The sequence below is a fragment of the Tetrao urogallus genome (assembly GCF_951394365.1).
Source record: "Tetrao urogallus genome assembly, chromosome: 10".
Classification (NCBI taxonomy): domain Eukaryota; kingdom Metazoa; phylum Chordata; class Aves; order Galliformes; family Phasianidae; genus Tetrao; species Tetrao urogallus.
Genome location: NC_136823.1, coordinates 7836443 through 7849131, shown reverse-complemented (window position 1 = coordinate 7849131; position 12689 = coordinate 7836443). Strand labels below are relative to the sequence as shown.

The window sequence follows — 12689 nt, the reverse complement described above, 5'->3', positions numbered from 1 at the left end:
TATGGTATCACACTTGAATTGCGAAGTAGTTCCATCTTGCTGTACACAAATATAATTCAACATAAAGATAGTTTCAATTTAAAACCAGTCATTCTTTATTTGTAAAGTTCTAAATCTATAGTTATTAAGAATAAAGCGGACATTAGGAGAAGTTTGTTGCATTAAAGTAGCTGAATTCTCAGGAAAGAAAAACAAAATGATAGTAGTGCCTGTTTTAGCAAACATTCTATCATATATGCATACAATACAACAATTTATGCATAGAAGAACATGTCTATAGTATAACAAGTATGATTAGACACACATATATGCAAACACAAGATGTTTATGCATATATGACTATTCACATGACACATGTTCTTAAGCAAGATTACCCTATAACTGGTTGTACATAAAGTATTTACAAAAACAACTCACATAAGAAAGTATGGAGAGCAGGCATTAGACTCCATTACATCCGAACACCTTATTTATCAGAGTAGAAAATGAGTTCTGTTTCCACTTAAGGAAAAAAAAACTCATTGCAGATAATGGAGAGGAACTTAGAAAAATAAACTATTATCATCACAATATGTTCGTAATTTTTCAAAACTCTTCTCTTTTTACTTTCAGCCTCAGAGAATTTTGCTACACACAGCAATTTAGCCTTGTGCTAAATCCACCTCAAAAATTCCCATTTTCCCACACAAATTGTTTCTTTACAGGCATCGGCTGAACACAGAACAGGCAGGTAAGTTAATATCAAATGCCAAAGACCTTCAGGATCTCTACTGATCTTCCCACAGACATTTCTCTCTCCCTCTTTTTTTTTTTTTTTTTTTTTTTTTAATACCATCTTCTCATATAACACATTAAAATCATGAGCATTCTTTCATCAGAATCTGTGTAAAGACAGCTGCAATAAAGAACAATATTCAAATTTCCACCTTCAGAATAAACTTCAAAGAACTCCATAGTTTGCTTAAGCTAGCACACATAAACTCAGGGGTTGTCAATCAGCTAATTTGTACATCATATTCTACAAAATGGTGCTTAAAATACAGTAAATGTATATGAGGCAACATATGCATATTAGGTTCCGGAATATCACTGCAGAAATTATTACTTCCAGATAACACTCAAAGTAAATTAGAAAACTTCAAGTCCGTATACAGTGCAGATACGTTTAAGGTAGTAGTGGGAAATCAATAACCTCATCAAAAATAGGAACCACAAATGTATGCACATACACAATGCTCTGGTATGACTTTGTAAGTTTAACCCTCATGCAAATACCAGTATGCTCAATATAATTTTTATCGATCATTTTCAGAACTTGAATTCACTCCTGTTTGAGCACGTCTCTTCAGTAACGTATGGTTTGGACAGGTTTCACCAGTCAAAACTTGGACAACTTGGACAGTCAGATGAAATGCAAGTGAGGATTTCCTTTTGATAATTACTACACAAAAGGATGCTACATACTTTCTTTTAAGAAATTAGTCCTCTTGCCTTTACCAAGATTATTCTCAAGAGAACATTAAAATAAGAGTTGGCAAAACAGAGCTCCATGCTATTTGTTGCTGAATGGAGTATGCCAGTCCCATTTATAGCCTTTTATAAAAATCAAGACTATCTCTTTGCTCTGAAAGATTAGTCATCAAGCCTTGATTAAGAATAATAGGGACAGCAGATTAGATTTACATTCCACTATGCTTTCTTCTGGATAAGAATTCTCATCTCTTTTCATCTAAGCTTCAGAATCCAGGTTCACAATCTTTTCCTCCAAAAATCTGTCTTTGCTAGAGCTAGATAAATCTTAATTCTGTTTTCTTTTCAAAGCTTGTCTGTTACAGGATCTATATGCCAGCAATTCACTTTCATAATTGCTACAAATTCCTTTGAAATAAACCATGGAGGTTTGTCTGACATTACCCCTTCTGGGAGGCCATAGGAAACAAACAATTTTCCTAACAATAACAGTAATAGCTCTCTGGTCTGTCCCTTTATTGCATAGTCTAAAAATTGCCTGTCTGTGTAAAACCCAGTGGGTACCTCTGCTTCCTGGGGTTTGCCTTATGCCCTGCCAAGAGGCCCTTTTGCAGTAAATTATGTGATCTCTTCCTGACCCTTAAAAAACTCAGAAGCAGAATTTTTTATTCTACTTGCACCTATGGTAAACTATGTTATTTTGGGAGCTTTATCAGGCACAACCATGCCAAAGAGCTCACAGTTTCTATGTGTTTTTCTGTTGTGTCTCTTCCTTTTTCTGATGATCAACAATAAAAGAAGACACATGATCGGATATATATACATATATATATATATATTCCACTTGCTCCTAGTTAACCAATTCTGTTAAAACAACTGTGGCTGAGGTGCAAGGAAGAGGTATGGCTGTTTACTGTCTTTTGGTGTTTGGGGGATGGGGAAGTTTACCTTCCTCCTACTACAGGTGTGGCAGGGTCAGGAGCATGCAGACAGAGAAGTACCAGGGAAAACCTGAGAGGATTTTTAAACAGAGAAACACAGACTTTGTTAATGATCCCAATGGAGCTCTGTAAATCTTGCTGCAACCAAAAAAACAACTGACAAAGAGCAATCTTAGTGTACAGGACCTAAGAACACAGTGAAGAAAAGGGAGGGGAATTTGCCTTCAGATCCTTTCATTTCAATCTATCTTTCCCAGAAGCCCCCCCTTTTTTTTGTTTTAACCAAAGAATTTTTCATATTCTATTTTATAGTACACAAATATACCCCTCAGAGAGCTCAAACCCTCAATATTCCAGGAAGACAGTAAGAATTCCACCTCTATGTTCATATTATCTTAGGGTCCTGTCAAAAGGTAACAGAACAAGTAATTGTTCAAGGTTTTTCAATACTGCTACTGCACACTGTGTCACACTTCCCATGTTTGCAAACAGTCCAGTATTGTTTTGAGTCCTTCATGAAAATGCATTTGGTATTATAAAAAAAAAAAGAAAAAGAAAAATCACAGGCACTACTAAAGTGATAAAAGAAGTCAAGACAAGCAAAGGAGGTCAACTATTTCTTGGATCAGATAACTGTGAGGTCAGCGTAAGCAGAAGAAACAGAAGTTAGACAGATTTGAATTACTGACTTCAGATGCACAAGGCATATGTTAGCGGACCAGTAGTTCTAATGAGTATTACTCCTTCATACCATGCCTCAAAGAACTCTCTCATCCTTAACAAAAGAAGTTCAGAAAGTCAGGGAGCAAAGAGTTGTAGCAGCTTTGTTCAGCATCACACTTGTAAAACACTTGAAAGAACTACTCTGTTATGAAGGAATTTGTGTATGTGTTAAGAAAAATGAGCAGTAGGAATTCAAATCTACAAAGCTGAGAATCTGTGGAAGACTGGTTTTAACTTGCCAGATCTTGTAACATATATATGGAAAGGAAAATAATCTCTCAGTTATTAACAAACTTCTAATGTTTTTGTCCAGTAGCATGCCAGCTTGAGGAAGAAGTTCTGTAAACACCTGCGATGAAGCAGTGGCAACAACCAACTACTAGCTGCACTGGGGCAAAGTCAGCTATGTTTCTTCTAAGAAGTTTCTTTGTGTCCCAAATAATATAGCATGACTTTGAATTCAATATTTTACTGAAAAATTCTAAAAGAAAATTCTTTTTATTAAAATATTAAATAAAGAACAGTTAAGTGTGCCTGCATGACATGCATCTGTGTATCTGTGTGTGTTTTTATCAAGTTATCTCAAAATGTGACAAAGTACTTTTTTATTTATAATCAAATCATCAAGAATTGACTAGGATCTCTGCTAACACTTCCTTACAGTTACGGAAAATAAAACCCTTTGGTTTACGATGCTTGCAGTCAAAGCAAAAATATCTAAGCCCCAAATGACAAGACAGCACAGGTGAATCAGAGTTAGAAAGAAAGCAAGGGATTAAGTAAGCAAAGTATTGAATACAGTACGACATTCCCATCAGGAATAGCAATCAGAGCTGACCCTTCGTCTCAGGCTGTTGTTTCCCATAATACATTACAAATAGACTAAATAGTTTTACAGAGGGATTTCAAACTTCTAAACATACTAAAAAGAACGTATTCCCAAATAAATTTATTTATATGCTATTAGGGACAGTGATGACATTTGCAATTGCAAAACAGATTGGTTTTTACATTGATTCCAACAGTTCATCAATATTTTAAGGTAACGTTTAAGAACAGTCAAATAGATTTTCTCTTGATTCAACTGCTAAATGTATTTTCAACTCAGGTGTACTCATATAAAAAATGAAATGAATTACGTGTTGTAGTGTAAACATTCACTGACTTTACAACTGAAGGTTTTTGTAGGTAATCCATTAAATGACATTGATCACAAAATCTAATTAATACCCAAAACAGATATTATTGTTTTTACTTAATGGAAGGGCTTCTCTACAGAGTGAAACCATTTAACATGCTTGAAATTTCAGCCAGGTACACTGCACCAGACTCATGCTTACTCATGTTTTCTATTGCAGAATGGCTTCTATTAGCCCAACATGCCTTCAGTGAATCAGTTTGTTTGTAACTAGCTACTTATGTGGCCATAACCTGAGCCAGACTAATGCTTACATGTGTTTCCAAGTAAAAAGCACATTTAAAACTCATACACCATTACGATCTTCACTGTGTGTCCTTCATCAACATGGGCAACAAAGCAGAAAGTGAAAATGTTATCAAATGCATTAAAGAGCAAGCTGTCAGTCATTCTGAAAAATGAGTTCAAAGACTCAGTGGGTAATCTGTCCAGATCCACCACTTCACCAAAGGTTTCTACTTTCATCGCTTTGATTCTAAATTCTATCTGGTCTATGCCTTTTCTATTTAAAGAATAAAAAATTAAAAATAAGTTTGACTGGTCAAACCATAGAAAGAGACAACGTGTCTGTGATATTTATATATTTTCAGACTGGTACATGGTCAATAAAGGATTTAGAAATAGAATGTTTTACTTCAATTAGTATAAATGCTGATTGATTGAGAATTGCCTCAATATTCCACTCAATATCCAGTCTAAAATAGTATGAGATCAATTAATGTTTACTTAATAAAAATTTTCTGTGAATTCAGTTGCATACAATTAATTTGTTCATTTTACTTATTTTTTTCATTGATGTGATTGCTCTTTATTTTTGACAGAGTCCACAGCAAATACAGTGAACTCATTCAGACCATTCAAAAGATAGCTAAGTTTATGGTGCTTTGACAGCAGTATTCTGACTCATTCTATACATTCCACATACTGACTCTGAAGTTAACATTTAATGTGTCCATCAGAACTTTAACTTTTTAGAAATACCTTTCCAGGAAAGTGAAATATAGTGGTAAGCATGTAGATACTACAGTTAACACCATAGAAAAAATAAACTCCGGTGAGGCTCATCAGAGAAGGTCAAGACAAAAACAGATGATAGTGCATATATGTGCCAGAGACTTTATAATATGGGCCATGTTTTATGGCATCACTCACTGTAGGGGTGAATAACAGTTTACACATTTGCAAAAAGAGATGCAATGCGTGTCCTGCATTGCTAGGTAGGCTTCCACAGATCTTACCCAAAAAGGCAGAAATTTGGGGGAGAGCACAGAGAGAAAGAAAATTCAAATTCTTTTAATTTTTAGCAGAAAATGTTCTTTTTCTACTTTAAATATGATTCAATGATTCTACTTGCCATCAGATGCAGCATTTAAATCTTGCAATTTGGGCAATTTTTCTTTTACAATCCATGCATTTAGTCTCTTCTGTGATGCCTGTAAGAACTAGTCGCAGGTAATTATGTGCATACAGGAAGACATAAAATTCAGCCTCCTACTGAGATGCTCCTGATGTTAAGACTTCAGTATAAGTACAAAGAGTGACGATAACCTGCAGCTTACTGGGCCAACATCTGTAAGGCAAATGCATTTGATATTTCAAGGGATTCAATAACAGATCTTCCTCTGTTCACATAATTGTTTTACTACGCCATCACATATTTTGCAGTAACTACAGCAGTTCAGTCAAGGATAGACTGCACTGCATGCAAAGTATTCCAGACAGAGGAAATGTAAATGTTGCTATGGAGAAGAGAGTCATAAAATATACATGAAAACTATCATCCTAGCTCTTTCTTTACAAATAATTCTATAAAGACAGAAAAAAAAAGATGCTAGCTCTTGTGAATATGCAAAAGAGAAAACAGTATATCTTTCAGACTAGAGATCAGATTAGAATTAAACATCAGATTGTAATTAACAAATAGTAGAACACACAAAAAAATTACACATACATCCCAAACATTTCTAAAAAGTGGTGCTACCCTTCAAAGATTTACAGCACTTTCTGAAATACAATCTTAAAATGTAAATATTTCTTATATTTTCTAATCCACTGTCTAGCAATCTTAAATGCTAAAAGGAGAATCATTAACAAAAAACATATCTAAATATGCTCAAATGCTATAATGTTTAAGTTGCACCTGTCTATAACTGCTCTTTCCATTTTGTGTGGAAGTTAAATTAAAAAACCCTCTATATTTGGAGGAATATTCCTAGTTTTTCATTGTAATAGTGATTGATTAAACACTGGAGGTTGTAGAATCTCCATTTTTGGAGATACTCAAAACTCAACTGGACAGATTTGAGGGCAACCTGAAACTGATCAAGCACACTATCATACGAAGTGATCTCTAGGCAGTTCCTCCAGACCCAACTCTTCCATGATTCTACACCTATGATTCTCTTAATTGCATAAAACAAGTGCATTCTTTCCCAATAAATACAAAATGTTTACAGAAAAGACTGTATTAAAACTACCTAGAGTGATTCATTTAAATTCATAGTTAGAAACTGTAATTATTTTTTAAAAAGTGCAGATTTTACAAATAAACCATGCAGTTTAAGATTGATGAAACAGAACAAATTCGTGAAATAAGATTAATAAGATTAATTCCAAACACCATTACAAAAATTAAAAATTTTTTCTATTCATGTATGTGTTTAAACAGAGCGAGTTTTTCCACTAGCAAGTAATAGACGTTCATACTGGATGTTCATGAGAATAATAACTGTAGTAAAACCAGAACTGAAAACATCGTACTTGTATTTCAAAGAAAAGGCAAAAGAAAGGTCATTGTTTTTGTAAAGATTTTTTCTGAATTAAAAAATGACAAAGGGAGAGATAGAAGGAAGGAAGAAAAGAACCAACATCAGAAGTTAGGTTCGTATGTACATATTCATTCAACTCCTCTCACATACATGCTCTTCCATTTTTGACAGTCCTTCAAAAAAATGACAAAAACAACCTAGATCACAAATCCTCTTAGAAGCTAGACACATATCCTCTTTCTCTCACCATAAAGTCCATTCAGACCCTGATGCAAAATGAAATAAAGATCTTATCCAGTACCTATCAGAGTCAATGAGAATCTCTCAGTAAGTTCAATACACTTTTGATCTTGCTCTGTATTAGATCTTATTTGCTCCATATATCAATGCAAGACCAACATCTGAAGAATAACCACTTTCTAGAGAAGGATGAAAGTGTATTTAACTTAATGAATGTGTAAAGCAAGCCAGAATTTCTTCTAAAACTCACATTTACTAATTGTGTCTATGATTTTTAGTATATTACTGCGATTGGAGTTGAACTTCTAAGACAGGCATTTTTCTGTAGTATGTTTTGTAATCACTCAGCATATCTTAAAAAAGAACAGTTGTAGGAAGAACACGTGAATTATGCCAAAGCACTCTTTTTACCAATTTTTTTCATACAATTTTACCATCACTAATGGTATTTTACTATATACTATGATGAAAGTTTGTTAGGATCTAGTTTGAAAGTTTGCATTGTGCACGATTCATATCAGGTAGTCCGTACAACCTTGTGGCATGTACATTTAATAAGAATTTATTACATGCAAAGAGCACCATGTCAAGATCAGTACAGTTTGGAGTGGGAATGCAAAACATGCAATGGAGAGAGATTCTAAACTACAAGCAGTTTCCTGCAGAAGTCAGTCATACAAGTCATACAAGTCATTTTATTTTAATTGTTATGTTACAATAAGCATGAAGGCGAAACTCATCTACTAAAAGATTTATGCATCATTATGTGTCAGAGTCTGAATTGATACTGAAAAATTGTATTCTGCAAAAAACTTGCTCTGAAATCCATAGACTAAACCCACTCACAATACTTAAGATTATTTTGCTCTCCATTATCCTCATCTTAGCTTCTCTTGTTCCATTTGTTGTTATAAAAGTATTTGGCAATCTACTAGCTGATTCTAGAAATCTGAGGCAAAGACAAGAATCAGTACATGCCTAAGTGCTAGAACTAATTCTCACTTATATATAAAATATTGAACACTTTTATACAAGGAAAAATGTGCCAGGTTAGCTACCTAAAAGACACATTAATGATACAAATTATAAGCTGCCCTTTACTCTTACTTAAAAATCATAGCTATGCTGGGCACCATGCATTATGACAAAGTATTATGTTTTATTCTTTTTTCCTCAGTTATCATTTTTTAAAATACAAAATTATTACATAAACTTTTATTTAGCTACCACAAAATATCTTGAAGATTATGTCAGTTAGCAACGGTCCAGAACAGCTCTGAATGAAGAAGTATGCTGGAGGGCATAATGAGGTACATACTATATGCTCAAAAGATTAGTTGAGCTGATAAGTGATAGTGGATACATTTCAAATGTAAGAAGGCTCTAAAGTGTTATCACTGTTTCATTTCATGAGAAAAAAATCCACAGACACAGATCAAGAGGTCCAGAAAGCAATAGCAAGTGCATGAGCTGCACAGCTAATAAATTAAAAGCTTCAAACAGCTTTATGAAGGGAATCATCTTTTCTCTCTTTTAACAACTTGCAAACACAAACTGCTTTATCTTCAGAAACATCTGCACTACTTCAGAGGAAGCATACACTAATGACAAGAAACAAATTGTGTGTAAAAAATAATGCATACATGCTGCACTTAGAAACCCAAGAATGAAGCTCATGTACATGAGTACATGCGCTTTTTTGCTTTGTAGGTAAAGGTGGTATACTCTGTGCAGGTGTCCAGGCTTGCTATAAGCATTTAAGAAGCAAATGTTCAATGTTTATTTAGAAAACAGCATTTGCTAAAACTCACTGACAGCAAGGTGGCCATTGTGTACCTCCAAATCAGAAACATGTTTTTCAGGCCTTCATGCAAGAGCACAAAGCAGCTGCTAATAGAGATGCACAAGATCAGACAGCAAGTGTTTAGGTCACTGTTAGAAGCATTAGTTTAAAAATATATCATGAAATAAAGAATTAAAAAAATAATAACCTTTAATCAGATTACATAATTTAACACTACGAAATCTCTTAGTTAGATAAACTCCTAATCTATCAACAGATATTTAAAAAGAATATATTTTAGCAGCCTGTGGAAAGATTGGTATCATAGACCTGTCTGGTGCTGACATAAACAGATAAAGCGTTCTAATCAATGCTGCTCCCTATTCATTAGCTCTGTTCTGAGGAACAGTTACTGTTTCCATTTCCTTTTAATCAAAACGTGGATAATGTATCTCACCATTCTAGTTTTACACTGAGATTTTATAGCTACACTTTATTGAGAAAGCCATGGAGCATTTTATGGACTTCTCACACTGCAAGTTGATTTCATTAGGCTATATTAAGATTCACTCACTTTGTAGAAAGAGTTACATTTCTCGTGCTATTTTATTTTGCAAGAAGCTTTCTGTTTGTACTCTTCACAATTTGAAATTTCAATGCTTTCTAAGGGTCACCTTGACCTGATGGGCAAAAGGTAAGACTGTTATGCTGGAAGAAGAAAAAAAATTGAGAGCATTTCTAGGTGATCTGAGTCAATTTCAGATATGCAGTCTGTCATTATTTAATACAATGCTTATGAAATCTAGACCGAGGAATGCTTTTAGCTTGTGGCAAATTTCCTCATTGTGTTGTGCTGTTTTCCCCTTATTATATCATCAAGAAGGTTAAAAAAAAAAAAAAAAAAAGAATACCCCACTTTGTTCCTTCACTTGAATGGAGAGTTAGATATGGAGTCAAAATTATTTCAGCTATCTCTGAGTTAGAACTGTTTGCAAATGCTAAGATCATATTTAGGCATGTCAGGACCTAAAATATGGCAAATCACCATCTTGTATTTAGCTACACTGCAAAAATCCAGCTTGTGAAAAATGGGCTGTATGCCAATATTCTTAAACTAAACTGTAGCAAAGATAAAGGAACGGAGAAAAGAAAAACTAAATTTCTCTTTTCTATAAAAGGACAACTTCATCTTCACTGAAAATCTTGAATTTTAAGGATTTGATCCAACAAAGAAAATGTTAGAATTATTCCATCAGCCTACAGAAGTACAAACCAAACCTTTAACTGAGTTTTAAAATATTGAATCTGTCCTCTGTTTAAATCAGCGTAACTTAAGGTACATAAATGGAAAGTACACAGAGTAAATTTAATAGGAATTATCAAAAAATGTAGCCCATGTGGAATGCAAGTTTACAGCTGACTTAAACACTTTTTTGTTTAGGTGCTTTTTCACTAAGTAAGACATCTTCTTGACATTGGTGAATCATTTCCAGGATAAATCCCTAAATATTATTTTCTGGTAATAATAAACTCAATTGAAAAGTTATTTAAAAAGTATGCATATTATGTAAAAAAAACCTTAAATAGAATGGCTATTAGAGACCTTTTACGTCAAATCTTACTACAAAATCTTAGAGATCAAAATACTTAGAATACTTAGGGATTTTAGCACTTTACCAAGAACTAGTCAGTGTAAATTTTAGAGTGATTATATATTCCTCCTGAAAAATCTGACATCAGTGCAGGTGAAGTGGTTCTGCATCCCAGAGAAAATGCAGAAATGCTCTAAGCTTTCTCCTGATACTCACATTGCTGATCAGATATTAACCTGCTGGATAGATCATCTTTGAATTAATTGTTAATGGAAATGCTTGCTGGGAAAGATCTAATCTGATAAAATATTTCTCCAATGATGTGGAGAAAGGTCAAACTCCTTGCCATCAAGCAGCAAGGACATCATTAGGAAACATCCTATTCCTTGTAGAATAAAGTGCATTTCTGAGTAGTTTCTTCAGAAATTACTAAGTTCAAAGTAAACCTTAATCATGATGACTGTGGCAAACATAACTTTCATGTGGATACCACATTATATGTATCAATGAGTTGTATGAAATCTCTTCATTGTACAAAAATATCAGAGCTATAAATAACAGCTTCAATATCTGCAGAATAATAGACAAAAGAGAAGACTTCTTCCCTTTATTCTTTCTTCTTTTCAGTTATGCTCTGAATTCTGCAGCAAAACTTAAATGGCAGCAATTATTTAATGCGCCTTTTCTTATTATTTCAGGTTTTACTCCAGCAGTGAAGATAAAGTATATAACATCTTCACTGCCCTCTTCTTCCAGTTAAAGAATGGCATACATAAGATCAGAGTACATTATGCCAAATTCATTGATTTCCTACTTTATTACTTACCTTAGATAATCTATTGCATGAAAACCGAAGGCATATACCCAGAGAAAAAAATAAGGTAATGTATCTGCCCAAATAGATACAATTTCCCTGAAAATAGTTACACTTCACTCAGAATGGAGGTAATAAAATCAAAGACAGGCAAACAGTTTTGGCTGCAAATGTCTTTAGGTAGTTAAATTCATTAAGAACAGAAACATCCTCCTAAATGTCATATTCAACATAACATATGGAGACCTAGAAAAAAATTCTCCCTCCAGTTACTGACTTGTCACCTTTTGATTTTCATTTCTGTCATAATAAAACAGAAAATTATCTGTGAAACACTGGAAATAAAAGCATTTTCTGTCCCCTCACCTAGAGGCACTGTATTGTCATTGGTAGACCACAGCTGGAAACGGTCCCAAACTGTTTTATCTCTAGTATGCAGGAGTCTGCAAATGAGACCAATACCCCTTTTGGCATGAATATGCCTGTTAATCACGTTCGGTAGCTGAGCAATTCTCTGTAAATAAGCTGTAGTAACTGGTGAGAGAACATCCAGCAGGTGAACCCTACAGATACGTGTAATTCTATGGATTCTTTTTAACATACATCAAATCAGTTTTCTTCTAAGAAGAAACAGAAATTTGAGGCAAAGTAACTGAAGGACAAGACACATGATATTTACAGCAAAAGTGACAAAAAAACACACCCCTTTAACTGTTAATGGCAATGTAATGTTTACATCTTACAGCTCTCAAAACAGAAAACCATGTTCACGTTTAAATGTTAATGTTTCTTTATTTCCAAAATTTCATCACATAATGTGCTTTGAGGATGAAACTTCTTTGAAACATTTTAAGAGCTGTAAATACCACACTGTCCACATAATTCCAAGAAAGATTTGAACGTGCATTTGTGCATACTTTCATAAACTACCCTGAACACTTCAGATCTCATAGACAGACCACTGCTTATAGTGGTGACCTGCACTCTCTTTACACCACCATCTCTGCTCCTTCTAAACGATTAATGACTCTTACCTAATACTTTGCATGTATGTAAATTATAGTAAGGAGGTATCCTCATCATTATACATCATCTACTCTTGAGGATGTTAGTGGCAATCATATCAGCAATGGTCAGTGACAAAATTGGCACCGGAGATG

The 12689-nt window shown here is 34.0% G+C and overlaps 1 protein-coding gene across 1 annotated transcript in view; it reads right to left on the bottom strand.

Annotated features, from left to right (window-relative positions):
- The window catches only part of CACNA2D3 (calcium voltage-gated channel auxiliary subunit alpha2delta 3), a gene marked incomplete at both ends in the record, with an annotated part of 393832 nt that overhangs the window by 121876 nt on the left and 259267 nt on the right, over positions 1-12689 (bottom strand). The window lies entirely within an intron of this gene.